The sequence below is a fragment of the Staurois parvus genome, unplaced genomic scaffold (assembly GCF_062004578.1).
Source record: "Staurois parvus isolate SC_StPar_1 unplaced genomic scaffold, SC_StPar_1.0 ptg001723l, whole genome shotgun sequence".
In the NCBI taxonomy this organism is placed as follows: Eukaryota; Metazoa; Chordata; class Amphibia; order Anura; family Ranidae; genus Staurois; species Staurois parvus.
In genome coordinates this window covers 1,105,229-1,132,500 of record NW_028319519.1, presented here as the reverse complement: position 1 = coordinate 1,132,500, position 27,272 = coordinate 1,105,229, and the positions used below count along the sequence as shown (strand labels likewise).

Sequence of the window (27,272 nt, the reverse complement as noted above, 5' to 3'; positions counted from 1 at the left end):
CAGGGTCTGGGGAGAGCAGATATAGTGACTGCAGGGTCCGAGGAGACCAGATATAGTGAATGCAGGGTCCTGGGGAGACCAGATTTAGTGAATGAAGGGTCCTGGGAGAGCAGATACAGTGAATGCAGGGTCCGGGGAGACCAGATATAGTGAATGCAGGGTCCGGGGAGACCGGATATAGTGAATGCGGGGTCCAGGGAGAGCGGATATAGTGAATGTGGGATCCGGGGAGATTGGATATAGTGAATGCAGGGTCCGGGGAGACCGGATATAGTGAATGCAGGGTCCGGGGAAACCAGATATAGTGAATGAAGGGTCCGGGGAAACCAGATATAGTGAATGCAGGGTCCGGGGAGAGCGGATATAGTGAATGCAAGGCCCGGGGAGACCGGATAAAGTAAATGCAGGGTCTGGGGAGAGCAGATATAGTGAATGAAGGGTCTGGGGAGACCAGATATAGTGAGTGCAGGGTCCGGGGAGACCAGATATAGTGAGTGCAGGGTCCGGGGAGACCAGATATAGTGAATGAAGGGTCTGGGGAGACCAGATATAGTGAGTGCAGGGTCCGGGGAGACCAGATATAGTGAGTGCAGGGTCCGGGGAGACCAGATATAGTGAATGAAGGGTCCTGGGAGAGCAGATATAGTGAATGCAGGGTCCGGGGAGACCAGATATAGTGAATGCAGGGTCCGGGGAGAGCGGATATAGTGAATGCAGGGTCCGGGGAGAGCAGATATAGTAAATGCAAGGTCCGGGTAGACCAGATATAGTGAATGCAGGGTCCGAAGAGACTGGATATAGTGAATGCAGGGTCCGGGGAGACCAGATATGTGAATGCAGGGTCCTGGGGAGACCAAATATAGTAAATGCAGGGTCTGGGGAGAGCAGATATAGTGAATGCAGGGTCCGGGGAGAGCGGATATAGTGAATGCGGGGTCCGGGGAGAGCGGATATAGTGAATGCGGGGTCCGGGGAGAGCAGATATAGTGAATGCAGGGTCCGGGGAGACCAGATATAGTGAATGCAGGGTCCGGGGAGACCAGATATAGTGAATGCGGGGTCCGGGGAGAGAGGATATAGTGAATGCAGGGTCTGGGAGAGCAGATATAATGAATGCAGGGTCCGGGGAGACCAGATATAGTGAATGCAGGGTCCGGGGAGACCAAATATAGTAAATGCAGGGTCCGGGGAGACCAAATATAGTAAATGCAGGGTCCAGGGAGAGCAGATATAGTGAATGCGGGGTCCGGGGAGACCAGATATAGTGAATGCAGGGTCCGGGGAGACCAGATATAGTGAATGCAGGGTCCGGGGAGAGAGGATATAGTGAATGCAGGGTCTGGGAGAGCAGATATAATGAATGCAGGGTCCGGGGAGACCAGATATAGTGAATGCAGGGTCCGGGGAGACCAAATATAGTAAATGCAGGGTCCGGGGAGACCAAATATAGTAAATGCAGGGTCCAGGGAGAGCAGATATAGTGAATGCAATCCTTACGCCTCATGTACACTGCTGCTCCTCAACTTGAGTTTAGTAGCATTTGGTGTTTTTTTGCCAAAGCCCCTGAATTCAACTCAGTAAAAGCCTATGTGTCCAGTACATACTGTATAGGCTTTTACCAAAGTTTAGGAGCAGCAGAGTTTAAGGATAGTTAAAGGTTCTTCTACTGAATGCAGAATAATCACGTTCAGGAGAGGACCGTTTTGGCCAAAAAACGCTAAACGTGGCAAAAACGTGTGTAAATGCAAGTAAACGCTAGCTGCATTTAGCGCTTGGGTGTTTATCCATTTCAGTGGAAAATATTCTGGCCAATCAAATGAATAAACGTCCAAGAGTGAAACGCGAAACTGCGTTTACACGCGTTTTTGCCATGTTTAGCATTTTTCTGCTGCTGGGAGAGTTTAATGACTAGGTGAGTTCATGTGTACATAAAGTTCCATTACCTTGTTACACAGGTCTTTTGACAGTTCTTTTCTGCTGCCCATGGCTCAGTATCTAGTCTGCTCAGTGCATCCACGTAAGAGCTAACAAACTCGCTGACTATACACAGACATTAATTGCAATTTAAAAAAGATGTGGGAAATCAACCTTTAATTGCAAATTTAACCCGTGTGCAGGGGCGGACTGACCATTTGGAAACTCGGGCACTGCCCGAAGGCCCGGGGTCAGAAGGGGGCCCCATGAGATGCCCCTGGTACCTTTTTCATAGGCTTTTTTGAGTTTGGGCAAGGACACAGGGGCCCCATGATCCCCTATTGCCTTGGGGCCCCATGAGTTGTCAGTCTGCCCCTGCGCGTGTGTGTCGCCTTGTGTATCTGTAGCAAGACCAAACATTCCAGGGGAGGGAAACATTTTATAAGGTCCATTTGGGTGATCTGTTATCACCCACAGGGCTTAGTCATGGAGATAACGATTCCACGGACAGGGCAAATAAATGCATCAAGCAGGTGAATATCTGCCAAATACATGGATGATAAAACATGAAATCTGGCACATGGCTATGCAAAAAAGTGTCCAAAGGGATATGAAAGCATTCAAAAGTATACAAGACTGGAGACACTCAAAAACGTGTGCTGGCAAGCTATTTAAAAAAAAAGGAAATGTGCATTATACAAAAAATAACAAATAAAAGACAAAAAGCAGGCCAAAAAAATATTATTCATGCCAACATTTTAGAAGAAACGGAAGAAGAAAAAAGAAAACAGCGATAACAAATTCTTGGAACTGGAAACATTTTCCCCCTAATTAAACTAATTTTTCCCTGCAGGAGCAAATTGGATCGTGCTTTGCTGGGTTTTTTTTGCCTTCCTCTGGATCAACTGTGGGTGTAGGATTATAACTTTTTTTTTTGTTTTAATGGTTGGATTGGATCAGGGGCGGACTGACAACTCATGGGGTCCCCGAGCAATAGGGGATCATGGGAAACTGCTCTGATGGCTAAGATCTGGAACATAATTCTTGTATGGTTAAACAGTACAAATAAAGCTTTCCAAGGCATTAGCATTGAGTTGAAAAATGGTGATGGATCTAATAGATTCTCTGGTCAAGTTTCTGGAATCGCTTTGAGATAGGTATGAAGAGCTGGAACTGGATGCCAGGAATGTCTGTGGCATTGCAGACTACAGATCAGGGGCAGACTGACAACTCATGGGACCCCCGGGCAATAGGGGATCATGGGGCCACTGTCTCCTTGCCCAGACTCAAAAAAGCCTATGAAAAAGGTACCAGGGGCATCTCATGGGGCCCCCTACTGACCCCGGGCCCTTGGGCAGTGCCCAAGTTTCCAAATGGTCAGTCCGCCCCTGGATTGGTTGGACTTTTGTCTTTTTTCAGCCAGATTAACTATGTAGGAAGGAAGGAAACCCCCTTCATCATGATATCTACAGAGCCGAGCCGAGCTCTTTCCCTACCTGCACTCCCAGCAGTTGAAAGCAAACCAGGAACTACCAGAGCCTGCAGTGGCACCCTTGGGTCTTGTATGGGTTCATAGTAAACAAATATTTTACAGATATTCCGAACATCCTGGGAAGGTCAGGAAGTGAAAAGCAATTTGTTGTCTGCAAACACTGAAGTGGTTCTTATCCCCACAGTAATGTCTTGAAGTTCATAGGGGGTATTAGATATCTAGACAAGGGTTCCTTGACAATATTGAATAATAAAGGTGGCAATAGGCACCATTGTCTAGTAGTCTTTTGCATTACAAAGGGTGAGGATAAGGAATCTGGAGTGGCAATTCTGACCTTTGGGTCCCAGTACACTTGTTGAAGGAAAGGCAAAATACAATTCTGAAAACCCAATGTTTCCATAACAGGAAAAAGGCATTTCAAATTCACATGATCAAAGGTCTCCCCAGCTTCTAAGGCCTTTATTGCTAAGACTTGACCAGCATAGGTTTTATGCCTTCCATATATTAGAAATTGCTGAAATACCCTTGACAAAGCTCAACAGAATGTCTTCTAATCCTTGTGGTATTATCTTACACAGAAGTTGAGCACCAAGATCTATCATATACAGTAAATAGTAATCCTGGTTGTAGTCCTACAGCTCTTCCCTGCCTGGAGACCACCCCCTCCCACCATTGTGGGCTACGTCATAAAGATCTATATAGCTTTCCGCGGTTCTTTCCAATACAACATTAATGTTCTTTTGATGGTGAGCCAAAGGTGGGAACACTTGCTACAATTTTGGGTCCAATTGAAATACCCTTGACAAAGCTCAATAGAATGTCTTCTAATCCTTGTGGTATTATCTTACACAGAAGTTTAGCATCAAGATCTATCGTATAAATGGTAATCCTGGTTGTAGCCCTACAGCTCTTCCCTGCCTGGAGACCACCCCCTCTGACATGTTTCACCATTATGGGCAAAGTCATAAAGATCTATATAGCTTTCCGCGGTTCTTTCCAATACAACATTAATGCTCTTTTGATGGTGAGCCAGAGGTGGGAACACTTGCTACAATTTTGGGACCAATTGAAATACCCTTGACAAAGCTCAATAGAACGTCTTCTAATCCTTGTGGTATTATCTTACACAGAAGTTGAGCACCAAGATCTATCATATACAGTAAATAGTAATCCTGGTTGTAGTCCTACAGCTCTTCCCTGCCTGGAGACCACCCCCTCTCACCATTGTGGGCTACGTCATAAATATCTATATAGCTTTCCGTGGTTCTTTCCAATACATTATTGTTCTTTTGATGGTGAGCCAGAGGTGGGAACACTTGCTATAATTTTGGGACCAATTGAAATACCCTTGACAAAGCTCAATAGAATGTCCTCTAATCCTTGTGGTATTATCTTACACAGAAGTTTAGCATCAAGATCTGTCGTATAAATGGTAATCCTGATTGCAGTCCTACAGCTCTTCCCTGCCTGGAGACCACCCCCTCTGACATGTTTCACCTTTTTGGGCAAAGTCATAAAGATCTATATAGCTTTCCGCGGTTCTTTCCAATACAACATTAATGTTCTTTTCATGGTGAGCCAGAGATGGGAACACTTGCTGCAATTTTGGGACCAATTTGGTCAGTGCCCATGGGACGAACGGGACAGTTTTGTTTTATGTTTTAATATTTGTATTGAAGGTTAACAGACAACTATCGTACAATATAATCGTAGGCCGGTGATGGTGATTGCAAAAGAAGCTCGCAATGTAGGCAATATACGAATGAGAGGAGGAACATATTGAGGGCATATATTGTATAATAGGAGTAGTTATCCCAGGGACCAAGATGGCCCTTGAGTTTCTCACTGAAAAACAGAATGCATGAAAAACAGAAGTCAAGGGATACATACCCTAATCCAGTGTTTCTCAACCTTTTTTCAGTCAAGGCACCCTTTAAAATTATGGACAGTCTCAAGGCACCCTTTAAAATTATGGACAGTCCCAAGGCACCCTTTACAATTATGGACAGTCTCAAGGCACCCTTTACAATTATGGACAGTCTCAAGGCACCCTTTAAAATCATGGACAGTCCTGAGGCACCCTTTACAATTATGGACAGTCCCAAGGCACCCTTTATAATTATGGACAGTCCCAAGGCAACCTTTATAATTATGGACAGTCCTGAGGCACCCTTTATAATTATGGACAGTCCCAAGGCACCCTTTACAATTATGGACAGTCCCGAGGCACCCTTTATAATTATGGACAGTCTCAAGGCACCCTTTACAATTATGGACAGTCTCAAGGCACCCTTTAAAATTATGGACAGTCTCAAGGCACCCTTTAAAATCATGGACAGTCCCGAGGCACCCTTTACAATTATGGTCAGTCCAAAGGCACCCTTTATAATTATGGACAGTCCTGAGGCACCCCATTCTAAAATGTGAAAACTATTCTAATAGTTTTTTTATAACATACCAACATCCACACACGTAGGACACCCAACATTAGGGGCGATTTATTCTTTCAATGCAAATACACTTTTGCACACCAGTACTGACTAGTATTCTAATGTTTCTCTTCTCCATCAGTTTTTTGCCATCACTGAGCTAATGTGACCCCAGTACTGATGGAGGGGTAGGAGAGGGTCAAACTAGGATGTTGTGCAGGCAGCTGATATCCTCCTTATCAACTGATGATGTCATTGGTTGTCAGGACACTGTCGGCTAGAAGGTCGTAATGGTGCACAATGAAAACCTCTGGCATTGTATAACTAAAAGGCAGCCACTGGCTTTTATACAAGTTTTGGGCAGTTTTTAGACATTTTGCCAAGGCACCCCTGAAGAAACCTCAAGGCACCCCAGGGTGCCTGAGCACCCTGGTTGAGAAAGGCTGCCCTAATCCCTCGAGATCAGTCTAAGTGTTCTAATACTTAAAATCGGTTCCAGGTAATTGCAGTAGACATTAGGCACAAAATTGAAGGGTGCTACACTGCCTTTTTGAAATCATAGGACATAGTCCATGAGAAGGCAAGCAAAAAGGGAGAAAAAGAAGAGGAAAAAGAGGAAGAAAGAAAGAACAAAGAAAGAGACTCAAGCTGCCTATACACCAGGTCCACCCTAATATTAAGATGAAGTCGGTAAGTAGTTATTCCACGGGGTCCAGGTGAGCTCAAACATAGTTGTGAAATCACATAAGAGGCTAGCCATCTTCTCGTTGATCATAATCCAAGAAAGTTTGCGATTCATCAACGAGAGGTCCACCACTGGGCTTTTCCAGGCAGAAGCAGTTGCAACTTTAGCTGTCAGGAACATAACATGTATGAAAGTCTGAATAGGTCTGGATGCATCAGCTACTGGTTCATTCAGAAGCGTAATTCTGGGGTTTTTGATGATGTTGATCATGGTCACTGTAAAAATCAGGGCATGAACTTGTATCCAAAATTTCCTGACTTTAGGGCAAGTCAACCACAGATGGAAAATCGTTCCAACTTGCCCACAACCTTGGAAACAGAGCAAGGAGAAACCAGGGTACATTTTTGACAGGCAGCCAGCACAATTTTGTTTTCACCATATGGCCAAATGAGCTCCTGACACCCTTTGAATTTCTTATTATTGGGGAACCTTATACACAAGAATCTATTGCCCCTGTCATGTAACTGATCTTACAGGGGCAACGGAGGGGCTTATATTTTTTCAGAGAATTGAATTGGGGCTCATTTTCACAGATGTCCAGGTGACTTAACACACACCCTATCCCCTGCTTCACACATACAGGAGTTTTGTTATAAATTGCACATGGGTTAGTATTGGGCTCCAGTCAAGCTAGCCAGCATCTCCCTAAATATTCCCGACACCTGCTATAGAGGATGCACCCAACATATTGTGTTCTTCCATAAATGGTGGGAATGTCCTAAAATAAATTCATACTGGAAGTCTAAACAACAGCTTATCGGAGCCCTGATGATGTACACTCACTGACCACTTTATTAGGACCACCTGTTCAATTGCTTGGTAACACAAATTTCTAAATAGCTAATCACATGGCAGCAACTCAATGCATTTAGGCATGTAGACAATTTGCTGACGTTCAAACCAAGCATCAGAATGGGGAAGAAAGGGGATTTAAACAACTTTGAACGTGGCATGGTTGTTGGTGCCAGACGGGTTGGTCTGAGTATTTCAAAAACTGTTGATCTGGGATTTTTGCACACAACCATCTCTAGGGTTTACAGAGAATGGTCCAAAACACAGAAAATATCCAGTGAGTTGCAGTTGTCAGGAAGAAAATGTCTTGTCGATGTCAGAGGAGAATGGGTAGGCTGGTTGCTGCGATATTCAGATGGTAGGTTAAGAATGTGGTGTAAAAAACATGAAAGCATGGATCCATTCTGCCTTGTATCATCGGTTCAGGCTGCTGGTGGTGGTGGTGTCACAGTGTGGTGGATCCATCCTGCCTTGTATCATCGGTTTAGGCTGCTGGTGGTGGTGGTGTCACGGTGTGGTGGATCCATCCTGCCTTGTATCATCGGTTCAGGATGCTGGTGGCGTCATGATGTGGTGGATCCATCCTGCCTTGTATCATTGGTTCAGGCTGCTGGTGGTGGTGTCATGGTGTGGTGGATCCATCCTGCCTTCTATCATCGGTTCAGGCTGGTGGTGGTGGTGTCATGGTGTGGTGGATCCATCCTGCCTTGTATCATTGGTTCAGGCTGCTGGTGGTGGTGTAATGGTGTAGAGGATACTCTCTAGCAAGACAATAAAGTAGCCAGTGAGTGTATATTTCAATAGACAAACGCCTACTGATTATCCTGCACCTAACCTCATCATCTATCAAACATTACATACACTGTCACCTCACACCTCATTTTTTAGGTGTGGACCACTAAGGTCAATGCTATGGCTGCAGAGAGTTGGATTCATCTTTGCTAAAGCCAGCAAAATGTTATACTATCTGGTTGACACAGTTCAATATATGCAAGGAACAAAGGCTTTTAAGAAGCCCCAGTGGCCTAATGGATAAGGCACTGGCCTCCTAAGCCAGGGATTGTGGGTTCGAGTCCCATCTGGGGTGGCTTAGCCTTTCAAAAAACAAGATAATATTAGTTCAATGCCTACGTTACTGCACTCAATGCCAGTATTGGAGACTAATCACTTACATTTTATACATTCCATCTATGGGATTTGTCAGCTTCCCACTTTTGGCGCGCCCTTGTTCTTTTGTAAGAACAAACTTTGACATATTGACTTAAAGTGACACTAATGTATTTTACATAACAAACAAGTTATATCATAATAGTTTTGCACAGAGCAGTGCCAATCCTGCTCTTCTTGGGTCCCCCGCTAGAACTCTGGGCTCCTCCCCCCTGCTGAATGCCCCTATAGCAAGATGCTTGCTATGGGGGGACTCATGCATGCTCACTCCCAAGTCCCGCTCTGTGTGTCCACGAGACACGCAGAATGGGGCTCAACCCTGCCTCCATTCCTTCCTCACTGGCTGTGATTGACAGGAGTGGGAGCCAATGGCTCCTGATGTCTCTGAGCCAATGAGGAGGCAAAGAGCCAAGACAGCAGCCACTCTCATAAACATCTCGCAATCAGGCTCAAGTACGTATTAGGGGGGCTGCGAGGAGAGCTGCATACTGAAAGTTTTCTATCTTCATGCATAGAATCGATTGAAGGCAAAAAACCTTCAGACTTAACATCGACTTTCATTTAAAGCGGTTTGTAGGACCAAAATAATTTTTTGGCAAATTCAGAAATGCCCCACCTTTACTGGTACCGCCATGAATTGCGGCCCTCTGGACATTAGTGAAACTATCGTTTGGCTGAAGAATGTACATGCAAACATTTGTTCAGGTATGTTGCAACATTAAAAAACGAGACAACCGTTTATTCTCTACATCTTCTGCTTTCAAGAAATATATAGTTTTGGTGGTCTTTAGTAAATGCTCAAGTCAATTATCAGTATTAGCAGGGCTTTTTTCTCAGAAAATAGCTGCAGGAACTCTCAACCCTTTGAGTCACCCCTTGTCTCCACCCCCTACCCACCGGCAAGTACTGTCCCTTGGTTCCACCCCTACCCACCACCAAGTACCATCCCTTGGTTCCACCCTCTACCCACCTCTGAGTACTGTCCCTTGGTTCCACCCCCTACCCACCTCCGAGTACCATCCCTTGATTCCACCCCCTACCCACCTCCGAGTACCATCCCTTGTCTCCACCCCCTACCCACCGGCAAGTACTGTCCCTTGGTTCCACCCCTACCGACCTTCGAGTACCATCCCTTGATTCCACCCCCTACCCACCTCCGAGTACCATCCCTTGGTTCCACCTCCTACCCACCACCGAGTACCATCCCTTGGTTCCACCCTCTACCCACCTCCGAGTACCATCCCTTGGTTCCACCCCCTACCGACCTTCGAGTACCATCCCTTGATTCCACCCCCTCCCCACCTCCGAGTACCATCCCTTGGTTCCACCCCCTACCCACCTCCAAGTACCATCCCTTGGTTCCACCCTCTACCCACCTCCGAGTACCGTCCCTTGGTTCCACCCCCTACCCACCTCCGAGTACTGTCCCTTGGTTCCACCCCCTACCCACCTCTGAGTTTTGTCCCTTGGTCTCACACCTTACACATCCCCGAGTACCGTCCCTTGGTTCCACCCCCTATCCACCTCCGAGTACCGTCCCTTGGTCTGACTCCCTACCCACCTCTGAATACCATCCCTTGGTTTCACCGGACCCGCTCCACGAAAAGGTAGTTGTAAAGCAAGCCGACAATCCCCGCAGGATGGATCAGATCTGCAGATTGAGCATAATGGATTGGACTCCGATCCATTATGCTCCCCAATCCGCAGATCCATCCTGCGGGGATTGTCAGCTTGCTTTACAACAAACCAGTTTTACAACTTACCTTTTCATGGAGTGGGTCTGGCGTCACCCCATATGGGTTGCATACCGATGATCCCCGCAGGATGGATCAGATCTGTGGATTGGGGAGTATAATGGATCAGACTCCGATCCATTATGCTCAATCCGCAGATCCGATCCATCCTGCGGGGATCGCCGGCTTGCTTTACAACTTACCTTTTCGTGGAGCGGGTCTGGTATCACCCCATATAGGTTGCATGACGACAATCCTTGCAGGATGGATCAGATCTGCAGATTGGGGAGCATAATGGATCAGACTCCGATCCAAACCACAGATCTGATCCATCTTTTGGTGATTGTTGGGGGGGTGTTACCAAGTGTTATTGCACCGGGTGAAACCAACCCTAGGGATGCCCCTGGTCAGAGGTGGGATTTGGACCCATGCTTCCAGGGGGGACTGTGACCTGAATGCGGTGCCTTAGAATGCTCAGCCATCCTAACTGCCTAAAATTAAAAACAACAAAATTTGAGTTGCTAATTATTCATTCACTGAGTGAAAACTTTATATATACATAAACAAACAAACATTTCTTGAAGGTAAAAGGGATACAAGTTATAGAAAAAGTATTTCTCCTTTAAAAAAAAAAAAAAGGAAAAATCAGCCCAGCATTAAAACACAGTCTCCTCCCCACTTTCTCGGAACTTTTTATAACTAGTAAGCCGAAATAGCTCAGTTGGGAGAGCGTTAGACTGAAGATCTAAAGGTCCCTGGTTCGATCCCGGGTTTCGGCAGAGGATTTTGATGCCAGAAACTATAGTCAGCCAAAATGACATAAAAAACCATGTCATATCTACATTTAAAAAAGCGCAGGAAATTTTTTTTAGTTTTCGAAATGCAGCCTGAACTTTATACAACAAAGCAGTTTAACCCGTATCCTGATCCCATGTTGAGGGTATGTGGTCTGATATGGCTCAGGACGGGTGGGGGGGTGCGCCCTTGAAGACTGAGATTGAGCTCTGCAGTCACTTTAGCAGCTGTTGTTTTAATATTCCGGATCACAATCCGGCGCAATGTGTTTATGTCTCTTACGGTCAGGTGACCATGTGGGCCGCGCTTATGCTTGTCAGATGACGTTTTCCTGGAAACTGTATATCCCGTCATAATCTTTGATACTGAACCTCGGAAGACAGAAAATAAACTGGCAACTTCAGTCGCAGAGGCGCCAGCTAAGCAGCAACAGCAATTTGCCCTCTTTGAAGCTCAGCAAACTCTGACATGACTAGCAGCACACGCAGTGAATGAGGAAAGTGAGGATTCCCACTTGTTAGCTAGGTGTCTCATCACACAGCGGAAGCAAAATAGTGTTACATCACTTAAACTTTCAACCACAAACATGTCATTACTTTCACACCTGCAAACTATGTAGTGTTTCCATATTTTTGTCCAATATATACAGTGAAGGAAATAAGTATTTGAATTCCGGCTGATTTTGAATGTTTGCCCACTCACAAAGAAATGATCAGTCGAAGAATCGAATGTTCTGTGTATTGTAAAACTGAGAGACAGAATACAACAAGAAATTCAGCAGAAATGTGTCTAACAAATGATGACTGATCTGCATGTTCATGAGGGAAAGAAGGATTTGATCCCCTATCATTCAGCAGGATTTCTGGCTCCCAGGTGTCTTTCATACAGGTAACAAGCTGAGATTAGGAGTCTCTCTTTGATCCCCTTCACAAAACAGGACTTAGAATATTTTGGTGGACTACTCATATTTGGATATTATATTTGGACACGTTATTTTGGACTATTTATTTTATTTTATTAGTTTTTATTTATATTTTATATTGTTTGTTATTTTTGGTTTAGGGGTTTTGAGGTTCAGAAGAGAAAAGGTTTTAGCAATAATTTTGCTTTCAAGGGTGAAAGTGTGACTTTTCTTGGGGGTGGTTATAGTGAGAGTTTTTTAATTTAGTTCTTATTTTATTTATTTATTTTATGGAAGTTGCCGAAGTTGATTAATTGCCTTTTGCACAGGTAGCCACCTATCACGGGACCACGCTTGAAGTCACTGAGCTCCTGAGAGCGACCCATTCTTTCACCAATGTTTGTAGAAGCAGTCTGCATGCCTAGGGGATGATTGTATACACCTGTGTCCATGGAGGGGATTGGAACACCTGAATCACATGATTGGGAGGGCGGGGCCAATACTTTTGGCAATATAGTGTATATATATATATCTGTCCTTCCAGCCCCAAATCCAATGACTGTCCAAATCTTGTAGACTTCACCTCCGCAACAGCTCCAAGATACACCCGTTTTTAAAACCACGAAACCACTAAGCAATTTATTCACTCCCTGGTTATATCTCACCTTGACTGTTGTAACTCCCTCCTCATTGGCCGACCTCACCGCAGGCTATCCCCTCTTCAGTCCATCATGAATGCTGCTGCCAGACTCATCCACCTTACTTTCTGTATCTGCCATCCCTCTCCGCCCATCCCTCCACATATGGCTCAGAAGCGCGCACCCTTCTGAGCCATATCAGACCACATACCCTCAACATGGGATCAGGATACGGATTAAACTGGTTTGTTGTATAAAATTCAGGCTGCATTTCCCGACCGGCCGTTGTATATAAACGGCCGGATGGTGGCACTGCAGGGTCGGGTGGCCGTTTATAAACGGCCTACCCGCACCGTGCTTGTGCGCACTCATCGGGAGTGCACAGCACCACGATCCAGTGCCCGCTGTGTCCCTCGGACACAGTGAAACACCGATCGTCGGACGGGACCTCTATACGAGGTCCTGATCATGTGATCATGTGATCACTGATTGGCCAATCAGTGATCACATGCAAAGTAGTAAGCAAGATGTTACTTCTGACATCATTGCTTACTACGTGTGAAATCTGTGAATGATCACAGAGGTCACATGGTACAGGGCTATTCACAACAGCCTTGTACCATGTGACAAGCTGTGACCAATCACAGCTCACTCAGTAGTTCTCAATGGCTGCAAGAATGCAGCCAGAGAGAAGGAGAAATGATTGCTTTTACATCCTATATGGGTGTAAAAGCAATCAGTGTAAAAAAAAAAAATCATCACCCCGCAAAAGTAGTAGTGTCACCATGGTGACACTGTACTGCTAGGGTGACAGTATGTAGAAAAATAAATAAATAAATAATAATATTAAAAAAAAATAAAAATGTAAAACAAAATGTTTAAAAATTATAATTTTTGGTTATAAACTAATTTGGTTTATTTATTTATTTTTTTTACTAAAAAGATAACGGAATAAATTTTGGCCAAGATTTATAATGAAATATTATTTATTTGCAAAATTGTAAAAGAAAATCACCTTTTTCAAAATTTTTGGACATTTTTATTTACATAGCAAAAAAAATAAAAATCCCAGTGGTGAATAAATACCACCAAAATAAAGTTTTATCTGTCTCAAAAAAATGGTAAAAAATTCATATGGGTACAGTGTTGCATGACCGCGCAATTGTCATTCAAAGTGTGATAGCGCTGAAAGCTGAAAATTGCCCTGGACAGGAAGGGGGTAAAAGTGTCCGGACTGGTAGTGGTTAAGTGTAGATATGAAATAATGACATGTTTGTTTTATGTCATTTTGGTTTTATGTCATATTTGTAGCATCAAAATCCTCTGCCGAAACCCGGGATCGAACCAGGGACCTTTAGATCTTCAGTCTAACGCTCTCCCAACTGAGCTATTTCGGCTGTGTAAGTAATGAAATCTTTTGAAAAAGTGGGGAGGAAACTGTGATTAACTCATTCACTGCTGGACTGGCTTTTACATTTCATACATTACAGGCGCACCTCAGTTTACAAATGCCTCGGTTAATGTAATTTTCAGTTGTCAAATGAAAATCCATTAAAAATAACGCCTCGGCTTACGAATTTTTTTTGCAATACGAACGGATTAATTGGTTTTCAATGCATTTACAATTTTTTTCTAAATCATTTCCCTGTACAGTATTTATGCCTTTAAAGTGCACTTTATAAAGAGTTTTGAACAGATAAGACTTTTTTTTACTTTTTTCTGACCTCCGGAATGGATTAATTGGTTTTCAATATATTCCTGTGGGAAACCGTTTTTTCGCAATACCAAACTGAGGTACGCCTGTATTTTTTTATACATTCCTCTCTGCCAATCCCTCCACTGGCCTTCGCTCAGTGTCCTCCATCCCTCTCTGCCAATCCCTCCACTGGCCTCCACTCAGTGTCCTCCATCCCTCTCTGCCAATCCCTCTACTGCCCTCCATTCAGTGTCCTCCATCCCTCTCTGCCAATCCCGCCACTGGCCTCCACTCAGTGTCCTCCACCCCTCTCTGCCAATCCCTCCACTGGCCTCCACTCAGTGTCCTCCACCCCTCTCTGCCAATCCCTCCACTGGCCTCCACTCAGTGTCCTCCACCCCTCTCTGCCAATCCCTCCACTGGCCTTCGCTCAGTGTCCTCCATCCCTCTCTGCCAATCCCTCCACTGGCCTCCGCTCAGTGTCCTCCCCCCCTCTCTGCCAATCCCTCCACTGGCCTCCGCTCAGTGTCCACCACCCCTCTCTGCCAATACCTCCACTGGCCTCCACTCAGTGTCCTCCACCCCTCTCTGCCAATCCCTCCACTGGCCTCCACTCAGTGTCCTTCACCCCTCTCTGCCAATCCCTCCACAGGCCTCCACTCAGTGTCCTCCACCCCTCTCTGACAATCCCTCCACTGGCCTCCACTCAGTGTCCTCCACCCCTCTCTGCCAATCCCTCCACTGGCCTCCACTCAGTGTCTTCCATACTTCTCTGCCAATCCCTCCACTGGCCTCCACTCAGTGTCCTCCATTCCTCTATGCCAATCCCTCCCATTGCCCAACAAATATAATTCAAAACATTAACAATCACATATAAAGCCATTTATAACTCCGCCCCAAATTACATCACCAATCTTGTCTCCAAATATCACCCAAACTGTCCTCTCATGACCTCCTGCTCTCTAGCTCCCTTGTCTCCTCCTCCCATGCTCGTCTTCAGGACTTCTCCAGAGCCTTCCCCATCCTCTGGAACTCTCTACCCCAATCTATCCAACTATCGCCTACTCTACTCACTTTTAGGCGATCTCTGAAAACCTCTCTCTTCAGGGAAGCCTATCCTGCCCTCAGCTAATAACGGAATCTTTTATTCCTTCTACCACCCCATCCCCCACAGTTACTTTTGTACCACTAGCCCCTCCCTCTTAGATTGTGAGCTCCGAGGATCAGGGCCCTCCTAACCCTTTTGTATTGAACTGTATTGTTGCTGTATTGTCTCCCGTTATATTGTAAAGTGCTGAGTAAACTGTTGGCGCCATAAATCCTGTATAATAATAATAATAATATATAAATCCTGTATAATAATAATAATATATAAATCATGAATAATAATAATAATAATAATAATAATAATAAATCCTGTATAATAATATTAATATATAAATCCTGTATAATAAGAATAATAATAATAAAAATAATAATAATAATAATAATAAATAAATAAATCCTGTATAATAATAATAATAATATATAAATCCTGTATAATAATAATAATAATAATAATAAATCCTGTATAATAATAATAATAATAATAATAATAAGAAGAAGAAATAAATCCGGTATTATAATAATAATAATATATAAATCCTGTATAATAATAATAATAATAATAATAATAATAATAAATCCTGTATAATAATAATAATAATAATAATAATAAATAAATCCTGTATAATAATAAAATAATATATAAATCCTGTATAATAATAATAAGAAGAAGAAATAAATCCGGTATTATAATAATAATAATATATAAATCCTGTATAATAATAATAATAATAATTAAATCCTGTATAATAATAATAATAATAATATATAAATCCTATATAATAATAATAATTAAATCCTGTATAATAATAATAATAATAATAATATATAAATCCTATATAATAATAATATATACATCCTGTATAATAATAATAATAAATAAATCCTGTATAATAATAATAATATATAAATCCTGTATAATAATATATACATACACGCACACACACATATGTGTTGTAGCATGGCACCACTAAACAACACAGATGCACTGTCATGACACCAGTTGGATAAAATGTGTCAGGTTTATTGTATAAATCCATGCACAGTGCTATCTTTGAGCAGGTATTATATTCTCAGGCACATATTTGGAATACCTTGTTGCCATGCAGTTGTAAAGAGTTAAAAGGCTTGCTGTCAGAAGTGGGATTCGAACCCACGCCTCCAGAGGAGACTGCGACCTGAACGCAGCGCCTTAGACCGCTCAGCCATCCTGACATGGCTGCCTTGCTGCATACCAACAATTATTTGTTTGCAGCATAAACGCTTTCCATTGCATAGCTGATGACATATATAGGCAAACATTATTGAAAACAAAAAGGTTACAAATTATAAAAAAAAAAAAGTCTTTCTATGTACAACAAACTGGAAAAATCTGCCCAGCAGTGATAGAGTTAAACACAGACTCCTCCCCACTTTTTCAAAAACTTTTCTTCTCCTCAGAGCCGAAATAGCTCAGTTGGGCGAGCGTTAGACTGAAGATCTGAAGGTCCCGGGTTTCGGCAGGAGTATTTTTTACTATTTTATTAGGAAGGTCAACTTTAAACACAATCAGGGGCGGACTGACGGGGCCCCCGGGCGATAGGGGATCATGGGGCCCCTGTGTCCTTGCCCAAACTCAAAAAAGCCTATGAAAAAGGTACCAGTGAACAATATCACTTATAGGTGAAGACATAGCTACTTAACCACTTCCCGTCTGGCCCATGTACATAAACGGCCGAACGGGAGCAGTGCAGGAGCGTGTGCGCATTTTCAGCCTGTGCACACTCCCTGGGAGCACGCGGCACCGCGATCCGGACACAGAGGAATGAGATCTGACTTTCTGTTAGAGGGTGACTACGTTGGTTCTCCATGGTCCCCCCTGTATGTAGGAACGTAGCCCCCACTTTCTTGCTCCCTAGTGAGATTGACTATTACTACGGACGTAAATGAATGAAAAAACTGATGTAAACTGATGAAAAATGGATACAAAAAATGTAAAGGGATGTAAAACAGATGGAAAATGGATGAAAAAACGGATGTAAACAGATGAAAAAATTACGTAAACGGATGTAAAATGGATGAAAAAAACGATGTAAACAGATGACATAAATGGATGTAAACAAATGAAAAACAGATGAAAAAACTGATGTGAATTGATGAGAAATGATCAGTTTTTTCTTGAAAAAAAACGTGACTGAACTCATGAAAAAAAGGGAATGCCTGTGTGAAAGGGTATAAATGTTTAAGATATGCAAAAAATAAAAAATGATTAAATGTAAAAGCCAGTCCAGCAGTGAATGGGTTAAACATGGACTCCTCCCCACTTTTCCAAAAAAATGTCAGCGCTTTCGCAGCCGAAATAGCTCAGTTGGGAGAGCGTTAGACTGAAGATCTAAAGGTCCCTGGTTCGATCCCGGGTTTCGGCAGACTTTTTGATGGAAACAAATCCAGCTCAGCTCAGAAATAATAACATCCGGTAATGTCTGTATCCGTTATCATCTTTATTTTTAACAGAAGAAAACCCTATTTTTCTTAGTTCCAGTGCGTTCCGAGTGCAGAAAAATAAGTAGAACAGGCTGCATTTTTTTTCTGCACAGAACTGTACTGGAATGCGGTAAAACGCATACAAAATGCACCAGAACGCACCAGATATGCACTGGAACACACATGTCTCTATCTAAAATGAAATGAAATGCATTAAATACGCACTGGAACGCAACAAAATAAATATCCTACCAGAATGCGTCAAAAAGCGCATGTGCGCAATGCTCCTGGAATGCATATGGACTGTGCTTCTATAGCGTCAACTGGCCCTGAGGGCCAGTTCATACTCCATGCTTTTCAGTTGCTTTTTTTCTGCATCCAAACTGCACAGAAAGTAGGTTATATGGCAGTCAGTGTCATAGTTCACATCAGTGCTTGCAGTTCCAGTGCGTTCCGGTCGCAGAAAAAAGTAAAACAGGCTGCATTTGTCCTGTACAGAACTGTATTGGAAAGGGTTAAAACGTATTAAAACCGCACCAAAAACGCATTGGAACGCACAAGTCCCTATTTAAATTGAGGAAAAAGAGAGGGGGGGAAAAAAAGAAATAGAATGCATAAAAAACGCACTGGGACGCATTAAAAACACAGCAAAAACGCACCAGAATGTGTCAAAAGCGTGCATGTGGAAACGCATCCGGAACGTATCTGGACTGTGCTTCTATAGTGTGAACCGGCCCTGAAGGCCAGCCAGGGGCAGACTGACAACTCATGGGGCCCCCGGGCCATAGGGGATCATGGGGCCCCTGTGTCCTCACCCACACTCAAAAAAGCCTATGAAAGGTAAAAAGCAATCCAACACTGAAAGAGTTAATCACAGTTTCCTCCCCACTTTTTCAAAAATTTTCTATGCTCGCACGGCCGAAATAGCTCAGTTGGGAGAGCGTTAGACTGAAGATCTAAAGGTCCCTGGTTCGATCCCGGGTTTCGGCAGAGGATTTTTGATGGAGACAAATACAATGTCTGTACCCGTTAACATCCTTTTTTTTTAATGGAAGAAAACCCTATTTTTCTTCTGTTAAAAAATGGACAAAAAACAGTTTTAAATGAAAGAAAACAGATGAAAAACGGATGAAAAATGGATGAATATGAATGTAAAAGGCTAAAAAATGTAAGCGGATGTAAAATGGATGTAAATGGACTGAATGGATGAAAAAACAGAACGCCATGTGAAATGGGACTAAATGTTTAAGAAATGCAAAAAAAAAAATTAAATGTAAAAGTCAGTCCAGCAGTGAATAAGTTAAACACAGACTCCTCCCAACTATTAAAAAACATTTCACTACTTACACAGCCGAAATAGCTCAGTTGGGAGAGCGTTAGACTGAAGATCTAAAGGTCCCTGGTTCGATCCCGGGTTTTGGCAGATACTTTTTGATGAAAACAAATCCAGCTCAGCTCAGATGTAAAAACATCCAGTAATGTCTGTATCCATTAACTTCCTTTTATTTTAATGGAAGAAAACCCTATTATTCTTCTGTAAAAAAAAAACGGAACGGTCAAAAAATGGATGTAAGTGGATGAAAACAAATGTAAAATGGATGAAAGAACGGATGTACACTGATGAAAAATGGATGAAAATCAATGCAAATGGATAATGTAAATGGATGTAAGCGGATGAAAAAACGGATGAAAACGGATGTAAACTGATGTAAACGGATAACAAAAATTTAAACAGATGTAAAACATAAAACAGATGTAAATGGATGTAAACTGATAAAACAACTGATGCAAACTGATGAAAAACAGATGTAAACGAATGTGAATAGATTTAAAAAATGTAAACGGATGGAAAATGGATGTAAATGATATAAAAATGTAAATGGATGTAAACGAATGAAAAAACTGATGTAAACTGATGAAAAACGGATGTAAACGAATGTAAATGGATAAAAAAAATGTAAAATGGATGAAAAAAACGGATGTAAATGGATGAAAGAATGACGTAAACAGATGTAAAACGGATGTAAAACAGATGAAAAAACTGGTGTAAATTGATATGAACTGATGAAATAACTGATGTGAACTGATCCGTTTTTTCAAATGTGACTGAACTGATGAAAAAACGTAACACCCGTGTGAAAGGGACCTGAATGTTTAAAAAATGCAAAAAAAAGTCTTAAATGTAAAAGTCAGGCCACAGTTTCCTCCCCACCAGCTTTTTTTTAGCTTTTTTAAAGTTAGAATTTTTTTTAGCGCAAAAAATGCGACAAACTGCAGCAAAATGTGCAATTTTAACACTTTATACAGCTAATGCCGGTGTTTTTAAAACTGCCCAGTGTACATGAGGCCTAAAGAGTCAAAATTTTGCTGTCAGAAGTGGGATTCGAACCCACGCCTCCAGAGGAGACTGCGACCTGAACGCAGCGCCTTAGACCGCTCGGCCATCCTGACACCTTCTTCCAGTGCTTTATCTGTGTGTATCTGACTTTAATCAGTGTTGTTTGGCTAGAAAAACCTCAGAACTAATGGGTTTCTAGAGGTTTCTACATGAAAACAGATGTGAATGGATTAAAACAGATAAAAATGGATGAAAATGGACAAAAACTGATGTAAACAGATGAAAACGGATGTAAACTAACAAAAAACGGATTAAATGGATGAAAACGGACAAAAAACAGATGTAAACAGATGAAAAAGTATGTAAATGGCTGAATATGGATGAAAACGGATGTAAACAGACAAAACCGGATGTAAACGAACAAAAAAACGGATGTAAATGGATGAAACTGGACGGAAACAAATGTATACTAACAAAAAACGGATGTAAATGGATGTAAAAGGATAAAAAAACGAATGTAAACTGATGTAAACAGATAACAAAAATGTAAACAGATGTAAAACAGATGTAAACGGATAAAACAACTGATGAAAACGTTGATGAAGATGTTCAGCAGATGCCTCTGCATATTAATCTACCAGTGGCTAGGCTGCTACATGCACCGGGAGTAAATTTATGGATCATGATAGAAACTGGGAGGGATTTTGGTTCTAGCTTGGGTCTCCGCCTCCAACACCCTCCCCAAATGATGCGATTGGTTCTCTGCTTCAAGGAGACACCCTGCTGAGTTCCTAGAAAGGCTGTTATGCTTGGAGCAGAAAGTTTAGTTAAGCTGAGTAAGTTGAGTGTGTTGAAGTTGAAGAATCCTCCCTTTTAACATCGGAACCAACTTTGGGAGATAAGCCACCCTTTTGGCTCAGGACCTTTGAATCTGCTTATCCCAGGGGCGTATTTACCACAAGGCAAAAAAGGCATTTGCCTGGGGCGGCATTTTTCGGGGGGGCAGCGTCGCCCCCCCTGAAAGAAGGGATGGAAGAAAGGACACACGCAGCATGGGGACCAGGTGGGATCTGCGAGGGGCTGCTTGATGGTGTATGCAGAGCCTGACTCTTCATTCTCGCCAGGGTGGGGGGTTGCCAGTGTATGGGGGGCGGTGGTAGTGGAAGGCTCTCTCAGGTGGGGTGTTGTTGGTTAATGTCAGGCTCTTTTCGTGGGGGAGGGGAGTGTTTGTCAGTGTCAGGGTCTCTCCACGGAGGGGGGGAGCCAATTTTTGTGTTGCCTAGGGCAGCACAAAACCTAAATACACCACTGGCTTAACCCAGGACTTTTGGCAAGTACTTTACCTGTCTAAATTGCTTTCTGTTATCTCTTTGCTGTGTTATTGTTCTCTGTATATTTATAGATATATATTGGCTACATCTTTTTCTGTAAATATTTTTATTGCACCCTTTTTGACCTTTTAGTAATAAATCTTACTTTCTGAAAGTGTTGAACTGTTGCTAAAGCTCTTTAAGAAACTAAGAATCCCTGTCTCCGAAGAGCGCTACTGTATGTTTTTAAACGTCTGCATACATCTGCCTGCGGTGACAGTGGTAAACAGACGATTATTCAAACATCATAGTGTTATTGCTGATATTGCTGAGTTTCCTCTTTCTCTGTACAAAAAAGAGGTGGTGGCAGTGTGAACGGTTAATTGCGTAATTAACCTGACCCAGTAACAATCGCTCTCAGGCTGCCGGTACACGGACTGTGGTCCATTAGCTGGAAAATCTTTGTGCAGGGTGCAGCTGGGCGTGTCATTGTTACACACGTGACATCGTGGTTTTAGATTGGCTAGTCCTTCAGTCATGAGTTTGGTGAGAAGGGCTGGGGTCTGCCGCCGCGATCGTCACAAGGGGTTCAGTTCCTGAGTGAGTTTTGCGGCACATCTGTGCACACGCAGTATTCCCAAACATCTGCGCATGCACAGGTAGCCCCCGTCCACGTGTAAAGATGGCTATGGCGGAAGTCCCAAACCTTTGTCATCTTTGTACATGCGTAGATGTGCAGAAGGGCTCTGCCGGGACCCAAAAGCTGGGCACAGCCATTCAGCACCTCTGGGGGGGGAGGGGGAGTAGAGCCACCAAGGCTGGGTTCACATCTAAGCGGTTCTGCATCCTGCATTTGCACAGGGGCAGCAGCCTATTCATTTCAATTGGATACTGTCCCTGTGTTTCCTGCAGGGAAGAGGTTCTGCGTGCGGGAAAACTGAACCGCGATTTTCAAAATTCGAAGAGAATAGAATAATACAGAATAGAATAGGAAGAACTTTGAGGGCCGGTTCACACTACATGCGTTTCAGTTGCTTTGTTTTCTGCATCCAAAATGCACAGAAAGCAGGTGATAGGGTTGTCGGTGTCATAGTTCACATCAGCGCTTGCAGTTCCAGTGCGTTCCGGGTGCAGAAAAATAAGTAGAACAGGCTGCATTTTTTTCTGCACAGAACTGTACTGGAACGCGGTTAAACGCATACAAAATGCACCGAAACGCACCAAAAATGCACTGGAGCACACATGTCTCTATTTAAATTGAAGAAAAAGAGGAGAAAAAATTAACTGGAATGCATTAAAAACAAAATAAAAATCCTACTAGTACGCGTCAAAAGGCGCATGTGTAAATGCTCTTGGAATGCATTTTTCCTGCACAGAACTGTACTGAAACACGGTAAAAGCATAAAAAACGCACCAAAAATGCACTGGAACACACATGTCCCTATTTAAATTGAGGAAAAAGAGAGAAATGAGGGAAAAAAGAAATGGAATGCATAAAAAAACGCACTGAAACATGTCAAAAACGCGCAAGCGGTAATGTATCTGGAATGCATCTGGACTGCGTTTCTATAGTGTGAACTGCCCCTGAAATTCAAATAGAATAGAACCAGAAGAGGGGGGGAAAACTAACTGGAATGCATAAAAAAAGGATAAAAAACGCACCGGAATACATTAAAAAAGGATAAAAAACGCATGCAGAAATTCACCCGGAACACAGAAATGGCGGTGCGCACCGACCTTCAGAGAACATTAAGGTGACGCTGCGCTCACTTCTAGAGTTCTAAAGGGTTGTCAGGAGTGGAGAGCAGAAACCTTCATGGTTAGGAAAAGATGTTGGTTTTTTGTGGGGGGGAGGGGGGGTTGTGTTAAATGTTTAAGCCATTTTGTATGATTGTGTCCATTTTGTATGATTATGAAAAGAAAGAAATAAAAAAATGTAAATTAAATGTAAAAGCCAGTCCAGTACTGAAAGAGTTAATCACAGTTTCCTCCCCACTTTTTCAAAAACTTTCCAGAGTTCACACAGCCGAAATAGCTCAGTTGGGAGAGCGTTAGACTGAAGATCTAAAGGTCCCTGGTTCGATCCCGGGTTTCGGCAGAGGATTTTTGATGGAGAAAAATACAATGTCTGTACCCGTTAACATCTTTTTTTTTTTTAACAGAAAAAAACCCTATTTTTCTTTTGTTAAAAAAATATGGAGCGGAGAAAATACAGATGTAAATGGAAGAAAACAGATGAAAGAACGGATGTACACTGATGAAAAATGGATAAATATGAATGTAAAAGGCTAAAAAATGTAAGCGTATGTAAAACGGATGTAAATGGATAAAAAAAATGATGTAAACAGATGTAAAATGGATGTAAATGGATAAAAAAATGTAAGCGGATGGAAAACGGATGAAAAAACGGATGTAAATGGATGAAAGAATGACGTAAACAGATGGAAAACGGGTGTAAATATATAAAAAAACAGATGTAAAATTGACGTGAACTGATCCGTTTTTTCTTGGAAAAATGTGACTGAACTGATGAAAAAACAGGACGCAGTGTGAAATGGGACTAAATGTTTAAGATATGCAAAAAAAAAATTAAATGTAAAAGCTGGTCCAGCAGTGAATAAGTTAAACACAGACTCCTCCCCACTTTTTCAAAAAATTATCACTCCTTACACAGCCAAAATAGCTCAGTTGGGAGAGCGTTAGACTGAAGATCTAAAGGTCCCTGGTTCGATCCCGGGTTTCGGCAGAGGATTTTTGATGGAAACAAATCCAGCTCAGCTCAGATGTAATAACATCCTTAAATGTCTGTATCCATTAGCTTCCCTTTATTTTAATGGAAGAAAACCCTATTATTCTTCTGTAAAAAAAAAAAAAAACGGAACGGTCGAAAAATGGATGTAAGTGGATGAAAACAAATGTAAAATGGATGAAAGAACGGATGTACACTGATGAAAAATGGATGAAAATGAATGCAAATGGATAATGTAAATGGATGTAAGCGGATGAAAAAACGGATGAAAACGAATGTAAACTGATGTAAACGGATAACAAAAATGTAAACAGATGTAAAACAGATGTAAATGGATGTAAACTGATAAAACAACTGATGTAAACTGATGAAAAACGGATGTAAACGAATGTGAATAGATTTAAAAAATGTAAACGGGTGGAAAACGGATGTAAATGGATAAAAGTATGATGTAAACAGATGTAAAATGGATGTAAATGATATAAAAATGTAAATGGATTTAAACGGATAAAAAAACTGATGTAAACTGATGAAAAACGGATGTAAACGAATGTAAATGGATAAAAAAAAAGTAAAACGGATGAAAAAAACGGATGTAAATGGATGAAAGAATGATGTAAACAGATGTAAAACGGATGTAAAACAGATGAAAAAACTGGTGTAAATTGATAGGAACTGATGAAATAGCTGATGTGAACTGATCCGTTTTTTCAAATGTGACTGAACTGATGAAAAAACGGAACACTTAGACCGCTTGGCCATCCTGACATCTTCTTTCAGTTCTCTATCTGCGTTTATCTGACTGTAATTAGTGTTTTTTGGCTATAAAAACCTCAGAACTAATGGGTTTCTAGATGAAAACAGATGTAAATGAAAATGAATGGATTAAAACAGATATAAACGAATGTAAATGGATGCAAATGGACAAAAACTGATGTAAACAGATGAAAACGGATGTAAACTTACATTTTTCAAAAATGTCAGCTCATTACACAGCCGAAATAGCTCAGTTGGGAGAGCGTTAGACTGAAGATCTAAAGGTCCCTGGTTCGATCCCGGGTTTCGGCAGAGGATTTTTGATGGAAACAAGTCCAGCTCAGCTCAGAAATAATAACATCCTTAAATGTCTGTATCCATTAGCTTCCCTTTACTTTAATGGAAGAAAACCCTATTATTCTTCTGTAAAAAAAAAAACGGAACGGTCGAAAAATGGATGTAAATGGATGAAAACAAATGTAAAATGGATGAAAGAACGGATGTACACTGATGAAAAATGGATGAAAATCAATGCAAATGGATAATGTAAATGGATGTAAGCGGATGAAAAAATGGATGAAAACGGATGTAAACTGATGTAAACGGATAACAAAAATTTAAACAGATGTAAAACAGATGTAAATGGATGTAAACTGATAAAACAACTGATGTAAACTGATGAAAAACGGATGTAAACGAATGTGAATAGATTTAAAAAATGTAAACGGATGGAAAACGGATGTAAATGGATAAAAGTATGATGTAAACAGATGTAAAATGGATGTAAATGATATAAAAATGTAAATGGATTTAAACGGATGAAAAAACTGATGTAAACTGATGAAAAACGGATGTAAACGAATGTAAATGGATAAAAAAAAAGTAAAACGGATGAAAAAAACGGATGTAAATGGATGAAAGAATGATGTAAACAGATGTAAAACGGATGTAAAACAGATGAAAAAACTGGTGTAAATTGATAGGAACTGATGAAATAGCTGATGTGAACTGATCCGTTTTTTCAAATGTGACTGAACTGATGAAAAAATGGAACACTTAGACCGCTAGGCCATCCTGACATCTTCTTTCAGTTCTCTATCTGCGTTTATCTGACTGTAATTAGTGTTTTTTGGCTATAAAAACCTCAGAACTAATGGGTTTCTAGATGAAAACAGATGTAAATGAAAATGAATGGATTAAAACAGATATAAACGAATGTAAATGGATGCAAATGGACAAAAACTGATGTAAACAGATGAAAACGGATGTAAACTTACATTTTTCAAAAATGTCAGCTCATTACACAGCCGAAATAGCTCAGTTGGGAGAGCGTTAGACTGAAGATCTAAAGGTCCCTGGTTCGATCCCGGGTTTCGGCAGAGGATTTTTGATGGAAACAAGTCCAGCTCAGCTCAGAAATAATAACATCCTTAAATGTCTGTATCCATTAGCTTCCCTTTACTTTAATGGAAGAAAACCCTATTATTCTTCTGTAAAAAAAAAAAAAAACGGAACAGTCGAAAAATGGATGTAAGTGGATGAAAACAAATGTAAAATGGATGAAAGAACGGATGTACACTGATGAAAAATGGATGAAAATGGATAATGTAAATGGATGTAAGCGGATGAAAAAACGGATGAAAACGGATGTAAACTGATGTAAACGGATAACAAAAATGTAAACAGATGTAAAACAGATGTAAATGGATGTAAACTGATAAAACAACTGATGTAAACTGATGAAAAACGGATGTAAACGAATGTGAATAGATTTTAAAAATGTAAACGGATGGAAAACGGATGTAAATGGATAAAAGTATGATGTAAACAGATGTAAAATGGATGTAAATGATATAAAAATGTAAATGGATTTAAACGGATGAAAAAACTGATGTAAACTGATGAAAAACGGATGTAAACGAATGTAAATGGATAAAAAAAAGTAAAACGGATGAAAAAAACGGATGTAAATGGATGAAAGAATGATGTAAACAGATGTAAAACGGATGTAAAACAGATGAAAAAACTGGTGTAAATTGATAGGAACTGATGAAATAGCTGATGTGAACTGATCCGTTTTTTCAAATGTGACTGAACTGATGAAAAAACGGAACACTTAGACCGCTTGGCCATCCTGACATCTTCTTTCAGTTCTCTATCTGCGTTTATCTGACTGTAATTAGTGTTTTTTGGCTATAAAAACCTCAGAACTAATGGGTTTCTAGATGAAAACAGATGTAAATGAAAATG

The 27,272-nt window shown here is 41.6% G+C and overlaps 12 non-coding genes across 12 annotated transcripts; 9 read left to right on the top strand and 3 right to left on the bottom strand.

Annotated features, from left to right (window-relative positions):
- The first annotated feature begins 8,386 nt into the window (after positions 1-8,386).
- Positions 8,387-8,459, top strand: TRNAR-CCU (transfer RNA arginine (anticodon CCU)). The gene has a single exon. It is a non-coding gene; the product is annotated as a tRNA-Arg (tRNA).
- A 2,519-nt stretch (positions 8,460-10,978) lies between these two features.
- On the top strand, positions 10,979-11,051 carry TRNAF-GAA (transfer RNA phenylalanine (anticodon GAA)). The gene has a single exon. It is a non-coding gene; the product is annotated as a tRNA-Phe (tRNA).
- Positions 11,052-13,930: 2,879 nt separating this feature from the next.
- On the bottom strand, positions 13,931-14,003 carry TRNAF-GAA (transfer RNA phenylalanine (anticodon GAA)). Its single transcript has one exon. It is a non-coding gene; the product is annotated as a tRNA-Phe (tRNA).
- A 2,535-nt stretch (positions 14,004-16,538) lies between these two features.
- Positions 16,539-16,621, bottom strand: TRNAL-CAG (transfer RNA leucine (anticodon CAG)). The gene has a single exon. It is a non-coding gene; the product is annotated as a tRNA-Leu (tRNA).
- A 1,117-nt stretch (positions 16,622-17,738) lies between these two features.
- Positions 17,739-17,811, top strand: TRNAF-GAA (transfer RNA phenylalanine (anticodon GAA)). The gene has a single exon. It is a non-coding gene; the product is annotated as a tRNA-Phe (tRNA).
- A 975-nt stretch (positions 17,812-18,786) lies between these two features.
- Positions 18,787-18,859, top strand: TRNAF-GAA (transfer RNA phenylalanine (anticodon GAA)). Its single transcript has one exon. It is a non-coding gene; the product is annotated as a tRNA-Phe (tRNA).
- Positions 18,860-19,219: 360 nt separating this feature from the next.
- Positions 19,220-19,292, top strand: TRNAF-GAA (transfer RNA phenylalanine (anticodon GAA)). The gene has a single exon. It is a non-coding gene; the product is annotated as a tRNA-Phe (tRNA).
- Positions 19,293-20,237: 945 nt separating this feature from the next.
- Positions 20,238-20,320, bottom strand: TRNAL-CAG (transfer RNA leucine (anticodon CAG)). The gene has a single exon. It is a non-coding gene; the product is annotated as a tRNA-Leu (tRNA).
- Positions 20,321-23,542: 3,222 nt separating this feature from the next.
- On the top strand, positions 23,543-23,615 carry TRNAF-GAA (transfer RNA phenylalanine (anticodon GAA)). Its single transcript has one exon. It is a non-coding gene; the product is annotated as a tRNA-Phe (tRNA).
- Positions 23,616-24,190: 575 nt separating this feature from the next.
- On the top strand, positions 24,191-24,263 carry TRNAF-GAA (transfer RNA phenylalanine (anticodon GAA)). Its single transcript has one exon. It is a non-coding gene; the product is annotated as a tRNA-Phe (tRNA).
- Positions 24,264-25,261: 998 nt separating this feature from the next.
- Positions 25,262-25,334, top strand: TRNAF-GAA (transfer RNA phenylalanine (anticodon GAA)). Its single transcript has one exon. It is a non-coding gene; the product is annotated as a tRNA-Phe (tRNA).
- Positions 25,335-26,328: 994 nt separating this feature from the next.
- On the top strand, positions 26,329-26,401 carry TRNAF-GAA (transfer RNA phenylalanine (anticodon GAA)). The gene has a single exon. It is a non-coding gene; the product is annotated as a tRNA-Phe (tRNA).
- Positions 26,402-27,272: the final 871 nt, after the last annotated feature.